We start from the raw sequence: 17,861 nt of genomic DNA, 5'->3' as shown, positions 1-17,861 counted from the left end.
ACGCTAATGTTTTTCGACTGGTCTTACGTTCAGAAAAGACTTTGCATACAGGAAACTAGGCACTACTGATATAAACACGCAGTCGACAGCTCATAGTGAAGCAACCAAATGAGGGCATTAGTGACACTAATCTGGCATTTGTAAGCAATACTATGGAATTAAAAGCACCACGAACAGCACAGAATACTCACTAAAGCAGCGCTATGCCGTCGTATTAACAGAAAGACACCCTGACCCTGACAACATCATAACGACTGATTTTAATCACCGCATTGGGCATCTCGAACATATCGGTGCCAAATCTAATTCGGACAAATTATAATCGGCAAATGTGGTTGTTTCCGTCAAGTGGCTTCCATCTGGATCTAAGTCTTCTGCCCCATTGTCAAGATGGGGATATTTCAGCTCATTTCCTGCACTTGACGCCCTAATTTCAATGTGTGACGAACAAATGACTTCATGTCTTCACAATCCTCAGCAATGCCTTCAAACTATAACAATTTTTCTACCTTACTATCACTATAAACCCCAAAACATTATCCAAATCATCTCAATACTCAGACTTAGTCATAAACCTAGTCATTGATCACACATTGGTGACAGTCTACAAATCTTTCGATATTTTTAGAATCAGACTGAATGAAAATCAAATTTCTATCGATTATTGCAGACTTATTGGAAAGACATTAGACGAAATACTACTGTGTATGACTTCGTTTTATGCAAACTGTCAATATGAGTTTTCTAACAAAAGAAAATTGGAACTGAAACTAGACCAAATTATTGCAATGTCGAATTATTTGAATGCTTTTGTAAAATTTCATGCTTGATTCTTTTTATTGATCGATTCAACGAATTCGAATATGAGCATGTAAAGGGGATAATATCAGTAGCATATCATTGTCTACCTCAGAATCCCATTAAAAATTATTCAATGAGAAAATTCATAATCAGACAATTTTCATCATTCGCAGACCCGCATGTAAAAATCTGCAATGCACGAAAAACAGCGGTAATTTTGTGTTTTCATTTCTGCCGATTTTCGCGAATAAAAAAACACATAAATTTAAAATTTAAATTAGATGAAAGAATTTAAACGAAACCGCTGTGGAATTGAGGATATACAATTCATTGAATATATCAGGAAAAAGGTGTCTGTAGCATGTTTCATTTAGATTCAAATGTGCTGATGAGATGCGAGAATTGAAAGTGGATTTTCTTTTTTGGTAAATTAAATTGGTTTGTGTGGGTTTGTTGGTTTATTGACGGTGCTTGCGGATGAGGATTGGTTGTTGGAATTTATTTTATTTTGTTGGATTTTTATGGATCCTGATGGAATTTCTAGAATTGAGTTTAAGGGAGGATATTAAAGCCTTTTGATGTTTTAATGAGTTTTTCTGTGAATTGCTTATTATGGTTGGATTTAAGGAGCTTTCAGTGCTGATTTGGGAATGCTTTGGAAATTTTCTATGAATTCATGAAAAGGATTGTTATTTTGGGATTTGTGTCATTACTTTGGCATTCATTGGAAGGTGAATTATAAAATTATTGGCATTTTGAGCAGTTTCTTCAATTTTTAAGCAGTTTTCACCAAACTCAAGTCATGAACTCTTTAAATCTGTGCAACTGACTGTCCATTTCACTTGCACTTTCAGGAACATTTGCTACTTTCAAAATGTTCACCTTTAAAGCTTCCAAAGTGACCATACTGTTATTATTACATCTCATGCTGTTCCACGCCTTTTCGCATCATAAAATGCAATTCTATTACTACTATTGTTAGCATGTGGCTACACCACATCCAAACCATGACCTTTGACTTCTGAACAATCGACGAAAATTCTCCCAAAAAACTTACAACCATCAATAAATATCCATAGTAGGTGTGTTAAGTGTCAATATCTATATATCGTATTACAGAGTAAATTAAAGTCTAATTTGCAGAAAAATTATTCATTTTTTGTTAAGGCACATTACGATCACGATGAAACAATAATCCAAATTTATGGAACCAAAAACAAAAAACGAGGAAATTTTCACCTCAATTTTTCACTCAGAAAATGCTTTTAAAAATGCGAATAAATTTTTTTTTTCATGAAAAAAGTTCGCAAAGCTTTCAAAAAAAAAAAATAAATTATTCGGTACTTAATTCCATTTCATATCACATAATAACGCATGAATGAAAATAAATTTTCTTTTTATTTTTTCGCGATAATTTTTCATCTCCTTTAAGTTCTTTACTTTAGACACTTTTTTTTATAGGTTTGTGTATACATAGCGTAACACGCCCAACATCATAATCGAAAGGCATAAAACGAGGAAATGACATTTGCTTGGCAGTCATTAAAATAAAAAGTTTATTAGGCTTTAAGCGTCTGGACTAATAAAAATTGAAAGTGAAAATACTAAATGAAAATGTATTTTTTATTGCCTTGAAGCCTTCAGCCATTACTTTTCTTTTTGCTTCGGCTTGTTTTGTTTAATAACTTACGAAATTAATGTTGAAAGTTTGAGAAATCGAATACAGTTTTAACGAAAAAGGATTAGACAATGTGGATTGGATGTAGTTAGTCATTAACAGTGAGTACTTGTCGGAAGCTTTGTTAAACAAGGGTGGCGGGAATTTGGTGATTTGCATGCTCTCTTAATATATTCACGAGACCAAGACTTCCTGGAAAATGCTGTCTCGGATCCCGAAAATCTTGTAGGACCAGGAAATCGAGTGGTTAAAAAAAAGGAGAATGGTCAATGGTTTGAGAAAAAATAGAGAAATTTTTGGATTATTTCGAAAAACCTTAGAAAATTGAAGAATATTGTTGAAAAATTGAAAGTTTTGATCTCAAACCATTCGTCTTTAGCCCCTAGATACGCCCCTAGACAATAGACCTGGTTTTTTCTTCTTAAATTCTTTAAGGTGGCTTTCTTAAATGACAAGCTTCGAAGATTGAGATTATTAGAAAATAATGGCATGTTTCGTGGTTCTATGGGCTGATTTCCCATTAATTCTTATCCCAATACTTACAATTTTACTTTGTGAGCAAAGATTTAGAAATGCTGAAAATTAGAAACTGACAGAAGTTATCTATAGACAGATCCAACTTTCAACGAACTTTACATGGGCCAATGAGTCTTTCCTGCGCATTTGCTAAGGAAGTAAGTGAGTAAGCAAGACTTGCAATTGCCACTAGAACCAGTAAGAGACTGGAATAATGTCCTATGTTGTCCTTAGACCTTTCCCCACATTCCTCTACATCCAGACCATCACAAGTGAATGACCCCCAAAAATTCCTAACATATCTACTTTATACTTCACAGAAATTACAGTCTGAAAATTTTTTGAGTATCATAAGTCTATTTCGTGCATTATCAATAATCGGATCAATAAATCAGAAAGCGGAAAAGTACTACAAATCCTATCAAATTCAATCTTGATGATAAAAAAGGTGTGAATTTTTATATATTATAGACACAAAAAATTGTTCGTAATATTGAACAATGCTAACCGAGAAGGCTCAAGTGTCTTGCGAATATTGTATGAAAATAGAATTATTTGTAATTTAAGATAGAAAATCGTTGAGCTGAAGAGGAATGGAAATATTGAAAATATATTGTCAAGTTGGGATTATTGCTGAGGATTACGAAATGAGGAAAATGTAGAAATTCGGAAAAAGATCTTCAAAAATCTCTCGATGACTACAAAAATAAAATATGTACATTCACTTATATCTATGCTGAGTTGAAAGCACACATTGAGCATGTGACTCTTAAATTAATTATCGAACAGTAATTAATTTATGATAATATTATTGTATAATTAGTCGGAGACATGTAAGCAAATTTACGTAAATTATTTTACTGTCGATAAAGGATCGACAAGGGTGATGTACAAAGGTTAATGAATTTCTGTTATATAACAATTGAATTTAAAATATTTGTTGAATGAAATATTTAAATTATTATTGTAAATTGGGGAATTTTTTGTTACTGGATGAGTTTATTGTGACCTAGGGATGAAGTATTTAGGAAAAATGATAGATTCTCATAATCGATGATATGGATTGCCTTTGAAAAGCATTGCCTTGGGTAGATTTGCCATTTGTGTCATTAAAGGGTGCTTTTTGCATGTTAGGACATGTCAGTGTCACACCATCATATCGGTTGATTATTCGACTTGTTCAATTCGGTTAACTCATAGAAGACCATCAAAAATTGTCCCGAAAATCATCAAATCTTTTCATAAATTCCAATCAAAACGCAACATCAACCACAAAATCAGAGCTTGAAGTCGACTCACATAGAGCTATGTACGAAACCAAGTGAACATGCCTGATTTGCTATTCCTTTCCATTCTTGGATAATAAAATTACCATTAAAAGTTTGTATTTAATACCCTTAATATTTATGGTACATGCGATCAGTACACAAGTATTCTTTTTTTGTTTTCTTATTTTTTAACATTTAACTTGTTTATGTTAAAAAGTTCCTGACTGTAACATGTACTGTAAGTTAATATTGTTTGCCATTTTACCGGAATAACAAAAAAAACTTACAGGCTTTTTAATTAAATTTTCTATCCATATTCATAGATACTTTATCACATTCTCATAAATGCTGTTGAATATGTTAATGCAGGCATGGCAAAAACTAAACTTTTTTTCTATCCCTTCGTCCACATCCCTCCTTTTTTTGATTTTGAGGCTTTATACAACACAATTGTTGTTGTTTTATTGTCTCACACTCTCGAAAATCGTATTTTCTGACATAAAATCCTTTTTATAGGTTAATGTTACTAATAGCTTTAGGGTGGTCTGACTGTACTGTTTATAAATCACAACTAGAACCTTTTTTTTTGTGTGTTTCGTTTCTCTTTCTTCATTTACCGTGAATTTTCTTACGCACACAAATTATATTTTTCCGTTTCTTCAACCTCAAATCATTATAATTCTCTATTTTTAGTCATTAAATCACCATACATGTGGAGGCTTTGTGTGTGGACGGTATTGTACTATTGGTAACAATAAAAGTTAACGATAAATGATGCTACAGAATTTACTTGAATAAGTCGTAAACAGTGTGCTTACTAATGCAACTATTGGCTTCTTTTTATTGATTTTAGGGGAGGCATTTGGATGTTATGTAATGGGTTTATTGGCATTTTTGGAGATTTATTGCTATTCTTGGATAGCACATGGTGACAGACAATCTAAAATTTGAAGGAGTTCCCCAAGAAGCAGTGAGCATGCTCTGAAGAACCTTGCTCTACTGAAATATAGTTGTTGAGCATGCTGGTGAGCGTACTTACAGGTTAATTTACCCTTACAAGCACGCTCTGTTCCAGTTAGTAGATAGGATAGTGTCATGGTGACTTGCTGGTTTTGTCACAACGAATTTGGCTCTTCGTCGACCTGGGGACAGTTTGGCACAGAAAAAAGAAAGAATTTGGGAAGAAATCAAACTTTTCAAATTCTGACAGGCAATTTCATGTCTGTTTTCTTCCCAAAATTTGTTCCTAATTGTCCCTGTCAGGCAAAGAGGCCGCTTTTAGGTACCGTAGTAGTTTTTCTGCACCATGAACGCATGTTCTTTACCTGTTAGCCTGAGGAAATTGTCATGAGTGTAGTAAGGACGTATTCAGGAAGGAGGACGTGTTTATGGAAGGATTTATGAGCCTCTGAAGGGATTTAGTCATTTCTGAAATACCAAGGATAGTATACATTAAATTGAACGGCAAATCTTCATGTAAAGTTACCATTATACACCCAATATACAGCACAAATCGACATAAATCTCCACTGGGATCGATGATCTGTTGTAACTTCCCAAATTCTCTACAAAATGCATAAGTCCTCGATAAAGCCAACAATGTCCAAATAGCATTGTTTTGGTTTGTCCTCAACAACCGCAAATTTCGTATCAAAGAGTTTAACTGGCTGCATACGTAAAGACCTGCATCTATAAATATGTATTGTAAACATCACTTCCAAACAACTCTCATTTTCAATATACATGATTAACTGAACATTGAAATATTGATGAAATTTTCTATGGCATGGATTATGCTTTAAGCGCATTTTCGGATATCAGAATGATTGAAATTTGATAAAGGATATGTCAAAAAATTTCTGCCATTTTTCGCTCTATTGATACAGAATTCAATATATATATTTGCAAATAAATATTTTACTATGTTGCGTATATCCAATTTCGGATGTAATTTTCCAATTATTGACTACAAAATGTAATGACTGTTACAGGTCTATACTTATTTTTTAGGGGGAGGTATTGTTGCCACAATGGAGACTGTTATTGCTATTTTAATGTAGAAACTAAAATTCAATTTTTGAGGGTGGGAAGTAAAGCTAATTTTGGGTTCACATAGATGCTAATTTTGGGTCTATAAAGATGCTAATTTCTTTGGATTATTTGCTTTGTAGTCGATGAATTTATGAACGCGATTGTGCTGTATTATTAAGAAAATTGTTAGGAAAATGACTTGATTTAGGATTGTTCGGGAATTGAAGGTTCATTGTGGTTTGGTTGATGTCTATACTGAGTGACGTAGTCATGAATCGCATGCTATGTACGGTTTCGGTTGTGGCATCGACCATCAAGATGGAATATATCAAACAAGATCAACAAACCATTTTGAAAACTTAATAAAAACTCAATACACATTCTGATGATTCTCAACGATTACGGTTATGTGGGTCTGTTCAATTAAATTGTTGGACATAACGCAAATCCCCCTCAACTCCTTTATATCGAAATACAAAACCACTCAAACAAAATTGTATGACGATCAATATAAATATGAAGTTGGAGGTCACTGGAGTGTTATATGATTTTAATTTAAAAAACAAGCTATTGCGATATGCGATGCTTGATAATATTTATAAAAGCCTGCTTTCATATCACATGATTGATACAACACACTTTTTTTTTCATTTTCATTATGTATATCGCAACTTTTTATGTGCGGGACACGAGGGAGATATTAAATAACGAAAAGATACAATAGAAAAAAAAACCTGTAAATGAATTTTAATGTCGCCAGTATTCTGCATACTGTAATTTAAATGATAATAATGGATAAGAGCTGGCATATAAGCGGGAATTGATAAATGAAGAGAAGCGGGGAAAATATGACAATAAAATACATTAAAAAAAGTTTTGCGGGTGTATTGAGATATAAAGTAACAATAAATTTGAGAGATGGGGACGAATAATTTGAAAATAGGGGAGTTGATAAGCTTTTGAGTTCGAAAAAATTCGAAATTTCGAAAATTAAAAATTGATCTTGTAAAGTGAAAGCTTCAAATTCGAAAAAATTTCGAAAGTTTAATTTTGAAAGTAAATAACTCTCATTTCTAAAGTTGAAAACTCGAATTTCGAAAGTGAAAACTATATTTTCGAAAGTGAAAAATTCAAATTTCGAAATTGTAAGCTACGCCTATCCCAAATATTTATCGCTATCGTCATCATCAGGAAACAATGAAAAAATATATATATTTCAGAATTCATTATTCGTTTGAATCATAAAAAGAGAAATAGGAGCGGAAAAAAAGAGCTTCCAATGGTTTTCGCATTGGCTTAGGCAACAAATTTGCATAATGAGCTTTAATAAATACATACAGCAATATACAAAAAAGTCTGCTCAAAGTGGATGCAGATAATATAAAAATAAATAAAAATATAATTTTCACCTTTCCGCTTCAATGATTTAGAAGCTGGATATAATACAGGAAAAGCATGGTGATTATATATGTATGAATGAGTACGTGCGTTTATGCTGCGTTCCCATCTATTTCCATCCATAAAGAATTGATTAATTGTTTTCATAGTCATTTCTTCAGTGGCTTTCATGCATTAATCACATCACGTAGACATTCTTAATTTATTCATTGGTGATAAAGGCACAAATCTACCATATGATTCACCCTTCTCAAGCAGCACCCATCAGCTGAGATTTTTTACTCAACCGAAAAAACAATTTTCGACCTTTAACCACTTTTTGGGGTATTTTTTTTTAAAATAAAAAAGTTTTTCATTCGGAAAAGTTTCAATAATGAGGTTTTGTAGTCATGTGTGCTTGGGATTGGGTGCTGAACTTTTTTCCCCAACTGTCGCATATGCTTGTTATTATGAGATAAGGGAAGTCACATGGAAAATATTAATCATTGTAAATTTAACAGCTACGATAATTTAATGGAAAATTAATTTTCAAGGATCTTATAAAAAGTAGCAAGTAGCAACATAAGCACAGCATAACCTTAAATTGATTGGAAGTCCCAATTTGTGGGACAATTTGTTATTTACTGAGTTATCTCAACATTTAATCAATAAAATGAACAAAATGGTCTGAGAATTGTAACCTTATAAATCTTATTATATTGTCAGCTCTTCTGCCGTGCCTTTTTCAAAGTCAATTTTTGCTTGCTGTTACTAAGGCTTCAATACGGTTTGATTTCTTTTATTGAGTTGAATAACGTTTTTGAAATGGGGTTTAATTATTTCCTTTAGGTAAGTCATCAATTAAATTTCCAATTTCGAAAGTGAAATTTTCTAATTTCGAAAGTAAAATTTTCAATTTCGAAAATGAAATTTCCAATTTTGAAAGTGAAATTTCCAATTTTGAAAGTGAAATTTCTAATTTCGAAAGTAAAAATTCTAATTTCGAAAATGAAATTCAAGTTTCGAAAATGAAATTTCAAATTTCGAAAGCTGATTTCCAAATTCTAAAGAGAAATTTCGAATTTCAAATTAAAATTTCAATTTATAGTGTAAAATTCCCAATTACGAAAGTGAAAAACTCTAATTTCGAATATGAAGAGTCAATTTTCGAAAATCAAATTTCGAATTCTTAACCATAAATCATCTTAATCCATCAAAATGCTCAATTTCCCTCAATAAAACAACATCAGTAACAGCATTCAGACAATTTTCCCATCTATAAGCTTATATGTATTTTACAACACCTGATCTTCCCGATAAAGCAATTTAATCTCATTACAAGTTATGGATATAACTCAAAACAATCCATATGACTCACAATAATCCATCAATTTTGATACAAAATCACCTTACTTTCGCATTACTCTAATTGCTGTTCATGTCTTAATACCCTTAGCTCCTCATACCCCACAAGGTATAACCTCCATAATCAAAACCCAAAAACATTTCTAACATCCATTATATCCACAGTAATATCCCGTCATTCAATTGTCAATCACAATTCTTTAATCATGATAAGCATAAGCAAAAGAAATTTTGACGCTTATAATAATCCTTTTCACGCAATGTCAAATCGATAATACATTTCATGACGTAAAAGGAAATGGTTACCCAAAAAAATATATGAAAGTCAACCAGCTAGAGTGTTGGAAAAGTATTTCACATGATGATGTAAGTGGTAATAAATCTCTATAATCAGACAATACATATCTCATACTTTTTTTACTATTTTTTTCTAGCTTTACTGCTCTAGATACGAAATTTATTATTGGCAGGGTAAATGAAATGTGTTGCATGTAGTTCGATCGAATCTATCATGTATGTCTACCGTTTTTTGGGCGGAATATTGGAAATAAAAGTAAAGTTTGAAATGATGATGATGAATTTGCGGTGGAAGTTTTGGTTTGTCTGAGTGGCTTTTTTTGAGGGAAATAAATTGGAAATTTTAGAATCAATCGAATTTGTGGGGAAGTTTGAGGTTGGTTGGTTTTGACGTTCTATGACTAGTTATGGAGCTTATAGAGTAGGATTGAGCAACCTGTGTGCCGTGGCGATTTTGGGGCTAGTTACGACGTTTTATGACTAGTTGTAGAGCTTGTAGACCAGTTATGAAGCTTGTAGACCAGTTTTGAAGTTTGTAGACCAGTTATGAAGCTTGTAGACCAGTTATGAAGCTTGTAGACCAGTTTTAAAGCTTGTAGACCAGTTATGAAGCTTGTAGACCAGTTATGAAGCTTGTAGACCAGTTTTTTTTAGACCAGCTTTGAGGCGTAGACCAGTTATGAAGCTTGTAGACCAGTTATGAAGCTTGTAGACCAGTATATGAAGCTTGTAGATCAGTTTGTGCTTGTAGACCAGTTATGAAGCCTGTCAGACCAGTTATGAAGCTTGTAGACCAGTTTTGAAGCTTGTAGACCTATATTGAGCAATCGGTCGAGGCTTGCTAAAGTCACATGAGACATGCCACGGAAAATAAAAGCTTGCCCATCACTGTTATGGATGCAACATTTGAATATTAGCAATTATTAGCCAAACTTTAATCAGAATTGTTTCAATCAAATGATAAATTACTAAATAAATAACAAAAGTCATGAGTTCGAATCTCGTAATTGAACTGTGGACTAATTAGTTCCTGGTATTCGTAGAACTTCCATATTTTTACTTTTTTGCTAAATGCGCCCTTTACTTTTTCCCATCTCATACTCAATTCCGTTGCTAAATTTTCCGTTCCTCTTCTTTTTTATCAAGCAAAATGTCGAAAAAAGAATAAAGTGAAATGAGAGTCGAATTGAAAAAGAAATCGAAGCCATAAAAACCTGGAGAGATAGATAGACGTTACAATGTAGGCATGAAAAAAAAATTGAAATTGGACAACAATGAGAATTGATTTGATTCAAATCAATTTCCTCATGGGAACATTTATTTATTGAGTGAGTATTGAAAAGTTATTGGTATTAGGCATCCATAAAGTATGTTTGAGATATACATTTGATTTATTTTACATCATATGTTAGTAATCGATGATATTTTATTACTTCTTATTATTGAAGGCTTTTGCTGTCGATTCAGTCATATTTTGTTGATGGGGAAATGAGGTGGAATGGAATTGGTGGAGTTTTGTGATTTCTGAAAGGGGTTGTTTTTTGGCTTCTAATGGCTTGAAAGACATCGATCGAATACTTTAAGGACTTCGTTCGAATCCTTTGAAACATGCCGCTAGAATGGCCTCAGAGAAGCTATTAGAAAGTTCGCAAGGACATCAATCAATTGTTCAGAAATACGTTGTTTGAAAACTTGATAGACTTCGTTCCAATGGCTTGAAAGACGGCCCTTGAATACGTAAAAATACGTCGTTTAAAGGCTCTAAAGAGGTCATTCAGAGGCTCTTACAGATTGTCATTTAAAAACTGCCTGTTACAAGCACATGGTTCAACATGATCTATCACAGATCTCACCTTTTCAAAGGCAATGTCATTTGACGGCCTGAAAAGACATCATTAGGATCTTCGCACAGATTGCAACTCTAAATCTTTAAAGGCTAAACATTCAGAACGTCGTTTAAAGACCCTAATAGACACAATAAATTGAACCACATTTGGGTCTCGCGTGTAAATGTCCAGAATAGAAGTCATCTTAAGGCCTATTACAGACATCGTCAGGAATCTTCGTGTCCAACCGTGATTACATAGAAGCAACATTTCCTTAGCAAACACGGTGTGCTGTTCAGATCTTCTAACAGCGAATGTCAGTTTGAGCCATTAAAAGATTATAGAACACAACTAACCATGTAAAAACCACCAAGAACGAAGAAAGAAGCCATGTACGATATCGAAATCAGTGTCACATTTCGAGTCCAACCGTTGGTAATTAGAAGTAAGTGGTAGCCAACAATAGAGTTCAGGATAGTGCAACTGAGAAAGGCCATGGATCACACTTGATCTGTTCCTCCAGTGAATTAAGAAACTAAGTAATGAGAAATAGTTTTCAGAACCCCTAAACTATGACTGTATTCAATCTGATTCCAATCTTGCATCTTCCTCAACATTCCCCTACTCAAAGTCAGCATAAGACGCCAACTGAGATAGGCCATAGATCACACTTAATTAATTATACCAAACGATTATACTTTTTAATTAGATTTATGAGGATGAAAACTTTATCCCTTAGCAACTGAACCATGCTTATTAGGCACAAAGTAATCATGGATATGCTACACACACGAGTCATATTTAACCACAACAATTTCTCGAACTTTCATTTTCAATCTGCTCTCAAGCATATGATTATCATTATTGTAAAGCCTATCTGTACGCCCATTACCCGATATTCAGTTCCATATCTTTCTTTTTACATCAGAAGATTAATTTTAATCATTTAAAAAAATATTTTCACAAGTGAGTACGCTTCAGGATACAATTAGCATAACGGTTCAAATGGCAAAAGTTCATTGTCTTCCTGCGACTTTTCATCTCATCTTCCTCCACTTCACGTAAGGCACACTGTCATCGACGTCGTATGCCTAGCGATTTTTTTGAAGCTTCGCGTTTGCAGTTTGGGTGAAATGATTTATGAGCTTTTTTCTTATGTCATAAATTCAACAATTTAGGTAATTTTCACATAAAAAGCATTAATGCCGTACCTTAAAAAGTCCACCATATTTCATTCCGACAAAAAAAATCCCAAACATTGTCAACTCTCCAAATCCGGGTCATGTAATTATGGAAATCAGAATTGAATGCCTAATAAATTCAATTTAATCCTCTAATTTCTATGCTTTTTATTCTCGTTTCTCTCTTGCTGTGTAAATGTGTGTGGGTGTCATTGATATCCACTAACGGCATCAACAGATTGTTAAATTTAGTTACAGCTTCATGAAATGAAGCTTAATTTTTGTTTTGGGGGTCATTTTTGGAAAAAAGTGTTTTTGGCCTTTTTTGATGACATAAAATTTACTTCTCGGTACGCTTTGGTCAATTTTCATCCGATTAGGCTTCATTTTTTGGATAGAATTTGGAGAAATTATTTTTTTCGTTTGATGTGATTATTGAGAATCATTTTTGGGAGTGAGAATTTTTGGAATTGGAAATATTATTGGGTTTATTTACAGATGTAACGATTTGAGTAAGTACTAAGAAAGCTATAGATGCAAACCATCGATGAGTTATAATAAGAAATGTTTGAAAATTAAGAAATGCTTGAAAACAGCCTTTCCATTCCCACCGTAACACTTGGAAACAAAATCATGAAATCAGTAAGAAAATGGGAACTCCTTGCCTTCCCCATGAGCGTTACGGAATTCATGAATGGTCCCATGCAAAGAGAATTCATACCGGCATGCCAAGTTAATGACCTCTACATTTCAGGACTATAGAATTTAAAGCACGGTTTATAAAATATCGAATGTAAGCATTTAGAAACCGGAAAATAAGCTATAAAAGCACATCTGAACTCTGAATGTCGCCAATATGATGGTTTGAAAGTCAAGATATACACAAAATTCTACTAGTTGAGTCACAATTTTCATGACTTTTGAGCAATAAACTCACAATGGACATAGAAAACTTCCCCAAACAAATGTTGAAAACACATTTGGTAAATGGATCAATAATCTCAGCCGCAGGACGGCATGATTATGGAATTTAAGTCGATCTAGAAGTCAGAGCCAAGCCAACTAAAGTCAGATTTTCGATCCTTTAAGCGATTTTTGCTATTCAGGAGTTGACTTGAATTTTGCATGTGAAAGACTAGACTGCATCTAAAATTCGAGTTGAATTTGAGTAGTACCGAAAAACTACTCATCACTATCTCTCCACTCCAAATTTCAAAATTCAACCTAACGACAGCAACTTAATGTCCCTTCACATGCATTATTTCATACAAACTTTATAATTTATTTATCGACAACATTCAGTTTGAAGTGCTCTGTAAATATACTGTATTTTATATGAGCATTTTATTATGTTACAGTTTGCACTAAGGATGACAAAATTGTGCAGAAAGTCACGTTTAATCGGTCACGTGATACATTGGTCAGAAATGCTTGTTGGGTCACTTGAGACATTTATGTTTAATGAGTAATTAAATGTGAAATAAGAAATCTACTGAGATATTTATAGGATTGCTTGGTGAGCTTGTGCAGGTTGTGGCTTTTGTGATTGAAATACAATATTCATCAACAAGATTGAATTTTTGGTATGTAAATTAATGATGAAGAGGTTAAAGTCTTTAATGTTATGGTTAGAAAGGTATAGAATTGCATTTTGGAACTTAAAGGCAGAATGAGACAGCAGTGAAGATGCTGTTGAGGTAACTTCATGTCTTACTGTAAATACGACAATGTAGCGGTTTCCTAGCGTGCAGTTTGTGCTGTTTAAAACAATATCTGATGAGAATGTCTCAGATAATTGAATCAACATTCTGATTTGGGTATGCAGGCTGACCTTCCACTAAAATGATTTTCTGAACCGCTGATTTTAAGTCTTTACCTTGTTCTTTACATCATTCAATTGATGCCAAACCTTGTAAGTCCATTTACATTCCGAAACATTCTCACATCTTGTTCCTAACCTCAAAAATATGAACTCATTGAAACTCATCATGACAGACTTGTTATTCACAATATAATCGAATCAATAGCAATCAATATCAAGCTATATACATATCTTATACTTTTCGTGCATTTATTTGTCACTATTTACAACAATGGAGATGTCTTCGTGTGAATAAAATCATCTTGAACAGCACGTAGATGCTCCTACATCTAGATGTAGGAACCTGACACAGTAGCTGAATTCACACTTAAATCTAGCCTCAAGCTAGAATATGTGACATTCGCTTGTACTGCTCGGAGCCAAAAAAAACCAATTTTACTGCTAAAATTTTCCCTCTAAAATGCACAACTTGAATGACATCAAAATCAAAAGAGCATTAACTGATTTACTGCCTGCGTCTTATTTTTTCTCTTAAGCATCTTATGTGATATAAAATTTAAATTCAAAGATCGTAAACTGAAACATTAGATTAAACGTATAAGCTCATATAGAAGGTAATTCCAAAGTCAATAGAAAGCATCATCACAGACAGTGAACAAGATTACCTGAATGTTTGTATGCTGTTCGTAAGATTTATGGTACTATTGATAGTAGTTTATGAAGATTTACATAAATTCATGAGGCTATGAGGATTGTAAGGAACAAATTGGGATTGTTTATGAGTTATGGAGTTGGATTTTGGGATATTCATTGGTTTTTGAAGATAGGAGATGGCGTGAGTGACGTGGAAGGCACCTAATAAGTGTCAAATCCTATATAGACTGTCCTAATGCTCCTGTGTGTCGTTTTAACGGGCTGAGGTGTCTCGTGACACAAAAAGGGATATGCTCTAAAGTCCTAACATGTAATTTAGTCTTAACTTCCTAAAACATAAGCTCCACAACTAGTATTAGCCGGAATAACCTTCTTTAGAGGTCTAGAACTGCTGAAAGCTGACTTTTTGGACGGTAAAAGAGCCCGTGGACGCCCAAAGAACTCTTGGAAGGAAGCTGTCGAGAGAGATAGTAGTGCACTTGGTATCGGAAATTGACAAGTGGCAGCCAGCGATAGAGCCAACTTCAGGCGACTCCTGTGGGAGGTCATGGATCACATTTGATCTGTACGACCAGCGAAGTAAGTAAGTAAGTAAGAAAAATGTCTAAAACATCAACTTTAGTGTCTATACCTAAATTCTACAACATCATAACCAAACAACCCTTAAACTCCAATAAATTCATCAACAAGCCCCGTCACAAAGTCAATAAACTAAGTTTGTGTTAAATGTCATTAAATTTTACCGCATAACTACTTCCACCGTCATTAATTTTAATGAAATGTTTACCAACATGACAGAAATGCGCTTGAATCAACAAAACAAAAAAAAGACTCAATTCATCAATTTTTTCACAAATTTTCATTTTACCGCCTCACATTTTCATTTCACTGAGTTTTCAGCTTCTCTCTTTTTTGTTGCTTTGTAAGAAGAAAATCGATAACAATTTCCATCTTTTTTTATTCATCCTCTTAACTCTTTCCATTCCTCATTATTTATTTGATATTTAAATTATCACTTTTGTTTTACAAGAAGAGCTAAAGTCAATAAAATTAACATTTAAAAAGCATAGCATGTGCTGGATACATGACACATGACATTTAAGTCATTAAAAAAATTGTAAGAAAATTTTCTTTTAATTCCGAAAAAAAAAAGTCGGCAAAATCATGCAATGTGCGTCTATGTCTCTCACGAAATAGCTGTAATGTACAGCAAGTGAGAGAGGAACGGAGAGGAATTGGAAGAAGAAGAGGGAGTAAAAAAAAGAAATGAAAGGAAAAACCTTTTTACACACACCCCAAAATTATTGACTTGGCAGAACGACCGAAAAAAATAGGAACTAAGTCTCTCACTGCCATTTTACATCCACTAGACTTATATTGTAACTTTGCATTGGATTTGTCTTCTTATTCACTCAACACTTGATGGATATGAAAGTCAATTTTATGACTATAAATTCACAAAAATTCGTTCTTTCTTTCATTTGTCGGTTCCAACAAAAAATTTAATAAAAATGAAAATTTTATTCACTTACGCCTGAATTGATTTAGAAAGTGGCCAGCGCTCCATCGTTGCTTGGTATTTCATGTTTTCAATTTGTTTCTTGAGTGCTTCACGATCCATATTTGCTAAAATACTGATGAATAAATTATTTTTTAATTTTTATTTTTTTTGGTTTTTTTTAGAACTTTTCTTATTTTTTTTTTGGATATATTTTGTCTTAAAAGTGTGTGCCGAAGGTAAAAAAGTAGAGTAGAAAAACAGAACTGTTACGTTTTCCACCACCTAAACACAACTGAATGAATGAGAGAGGAAAATAAGCGGCACAGCACTTTTTCATATACATTGTATTGGACTCTCGATTTTACTCTCATTTAACATCCTTATGAGAGTGTGGTATTGGTGTGGTGTATGAGCATGATACTGTACCTTGGATCCATTGTGAGTTTATCTGAAATGAGAAAAATAGAGAAAAAAAAATGGGAGATGAATAAAAAAAAATTGTCATTGTTGAAAATTTACACATTTTATGCTGTGTAATTTTATTTCGATTTTAAGGGTTGCATGTGATGGGATTTTTTAAAGAGAATTACTTCCGTTTATGGTGATTTTTTGTGGGCATTCTCTCTTGTTGGATGTAATTTAGATTTATATTGAAGGAATTTTAGAGATTCTTGAGACGTTCTTGAACATTTAGGTTCAATTACTGAAAAATTAAAATGAAAATCCAGACCCAAGGTAGTGTGCTCTGACCCCAAACCAAATTTGAGGAAATAGTAAATCATATAAAAGACAGATATCAAGACGGATTTAATTAAAATCAAGCATGAGATTAAAATCAAGCAGGACAGGTTCCAAGAATAATTCTTAAACTAATGTTTTTAATCAGTATAGTTAAGGGATTGAGCCTCAATTGCCATTTCACCCTGAATATACTCCTCAATCTGGCCTTTTCAAAATGTGTGCAATCGTCAATCTAACAAGCATGGAACTTCTGCTAATTGCTTAGTATTAATCTCAGTTCCGCTTAGAATAAGTCATGAATGACAATTTCAAAATTATTCCCGTAAAAACATTACTGTAGTTTTGTCATAGTGGCGTCTCCATGGCATTTTGGTAAATTTTAACTAATAAATTCTAACTGCGAAGAAATGTCTTAAAGTTGCCGTAAAATCGATTGTTGATGCTGCCATTCAGAATTAAAGCATACACTAAAATCCGAACTCTAGTCGATATAAAGCAGTCTAGATAAGAGTGGAATAATCTTTTTGGATTTTTGGACCCCAAAAATCATGTCAATTTTTGTGCCATTTTGGATGAATTTTTTGTAAATTGAAATGAAATTAAAATAATTTAATATTTTCCAAACTCATTGTTACTATCAACAGCACCTTTAAAAAAATCCATGAATAATCCCCACATTCACATCAGTCAACCCTCGACAAAAATCACCCACACATAAATGCCATGCGCACAAAAGCAATCGATAAAAACATGGTGTTTCGAAAATAGAAAGTGAGCGACAAGTGAGGGGAAGTAATCACAAT

At 33.2% G+C, this 17,861-nt stretch overlaps 1 long non-coding RNA gene across 1 annotated transcript in view; it reads right to left on the bottom strand.

The window, feature by feature from the left end:
• The window catches only part of LOC139087461 (uncharacterized), a 51,497-nt gene extending 34,880 nt beyond the window's left edge, over positions 1-16,617 (bottom strand). The window contains exon 1 of the long non-coding RNA XR_011544128.1: positions 16,349-16,617. This is a non-coding gene — a long non-coding RNA (uncharacterized lncRNA). The remainder of the gene's footprint in view (positions 1-16,348) is intronic.
• Between the last annotated feature and the right edge of the window lie 1,244 nt (positions 16,618-17,861).

Source organism: Chironomus tepperi, unplaced genomic scaffold (assembly GCF_022539635.2).
Source record: "Chironomus tepperi strain 1889 unplaced genomic scaffold, CSIRO-AGI_Ctep_v1 contig_123, whole genome shotgun sequence".
Taxonomy (NCBI): Eukaryota; Metazoa; Arthropoda; class Insecta; order Diptera; family Chironomidae; genus Chironomus; species Chironomus tepperi.
This window is presented reverse-complemented; position numbering and strand designations above follow the sequence as displayed.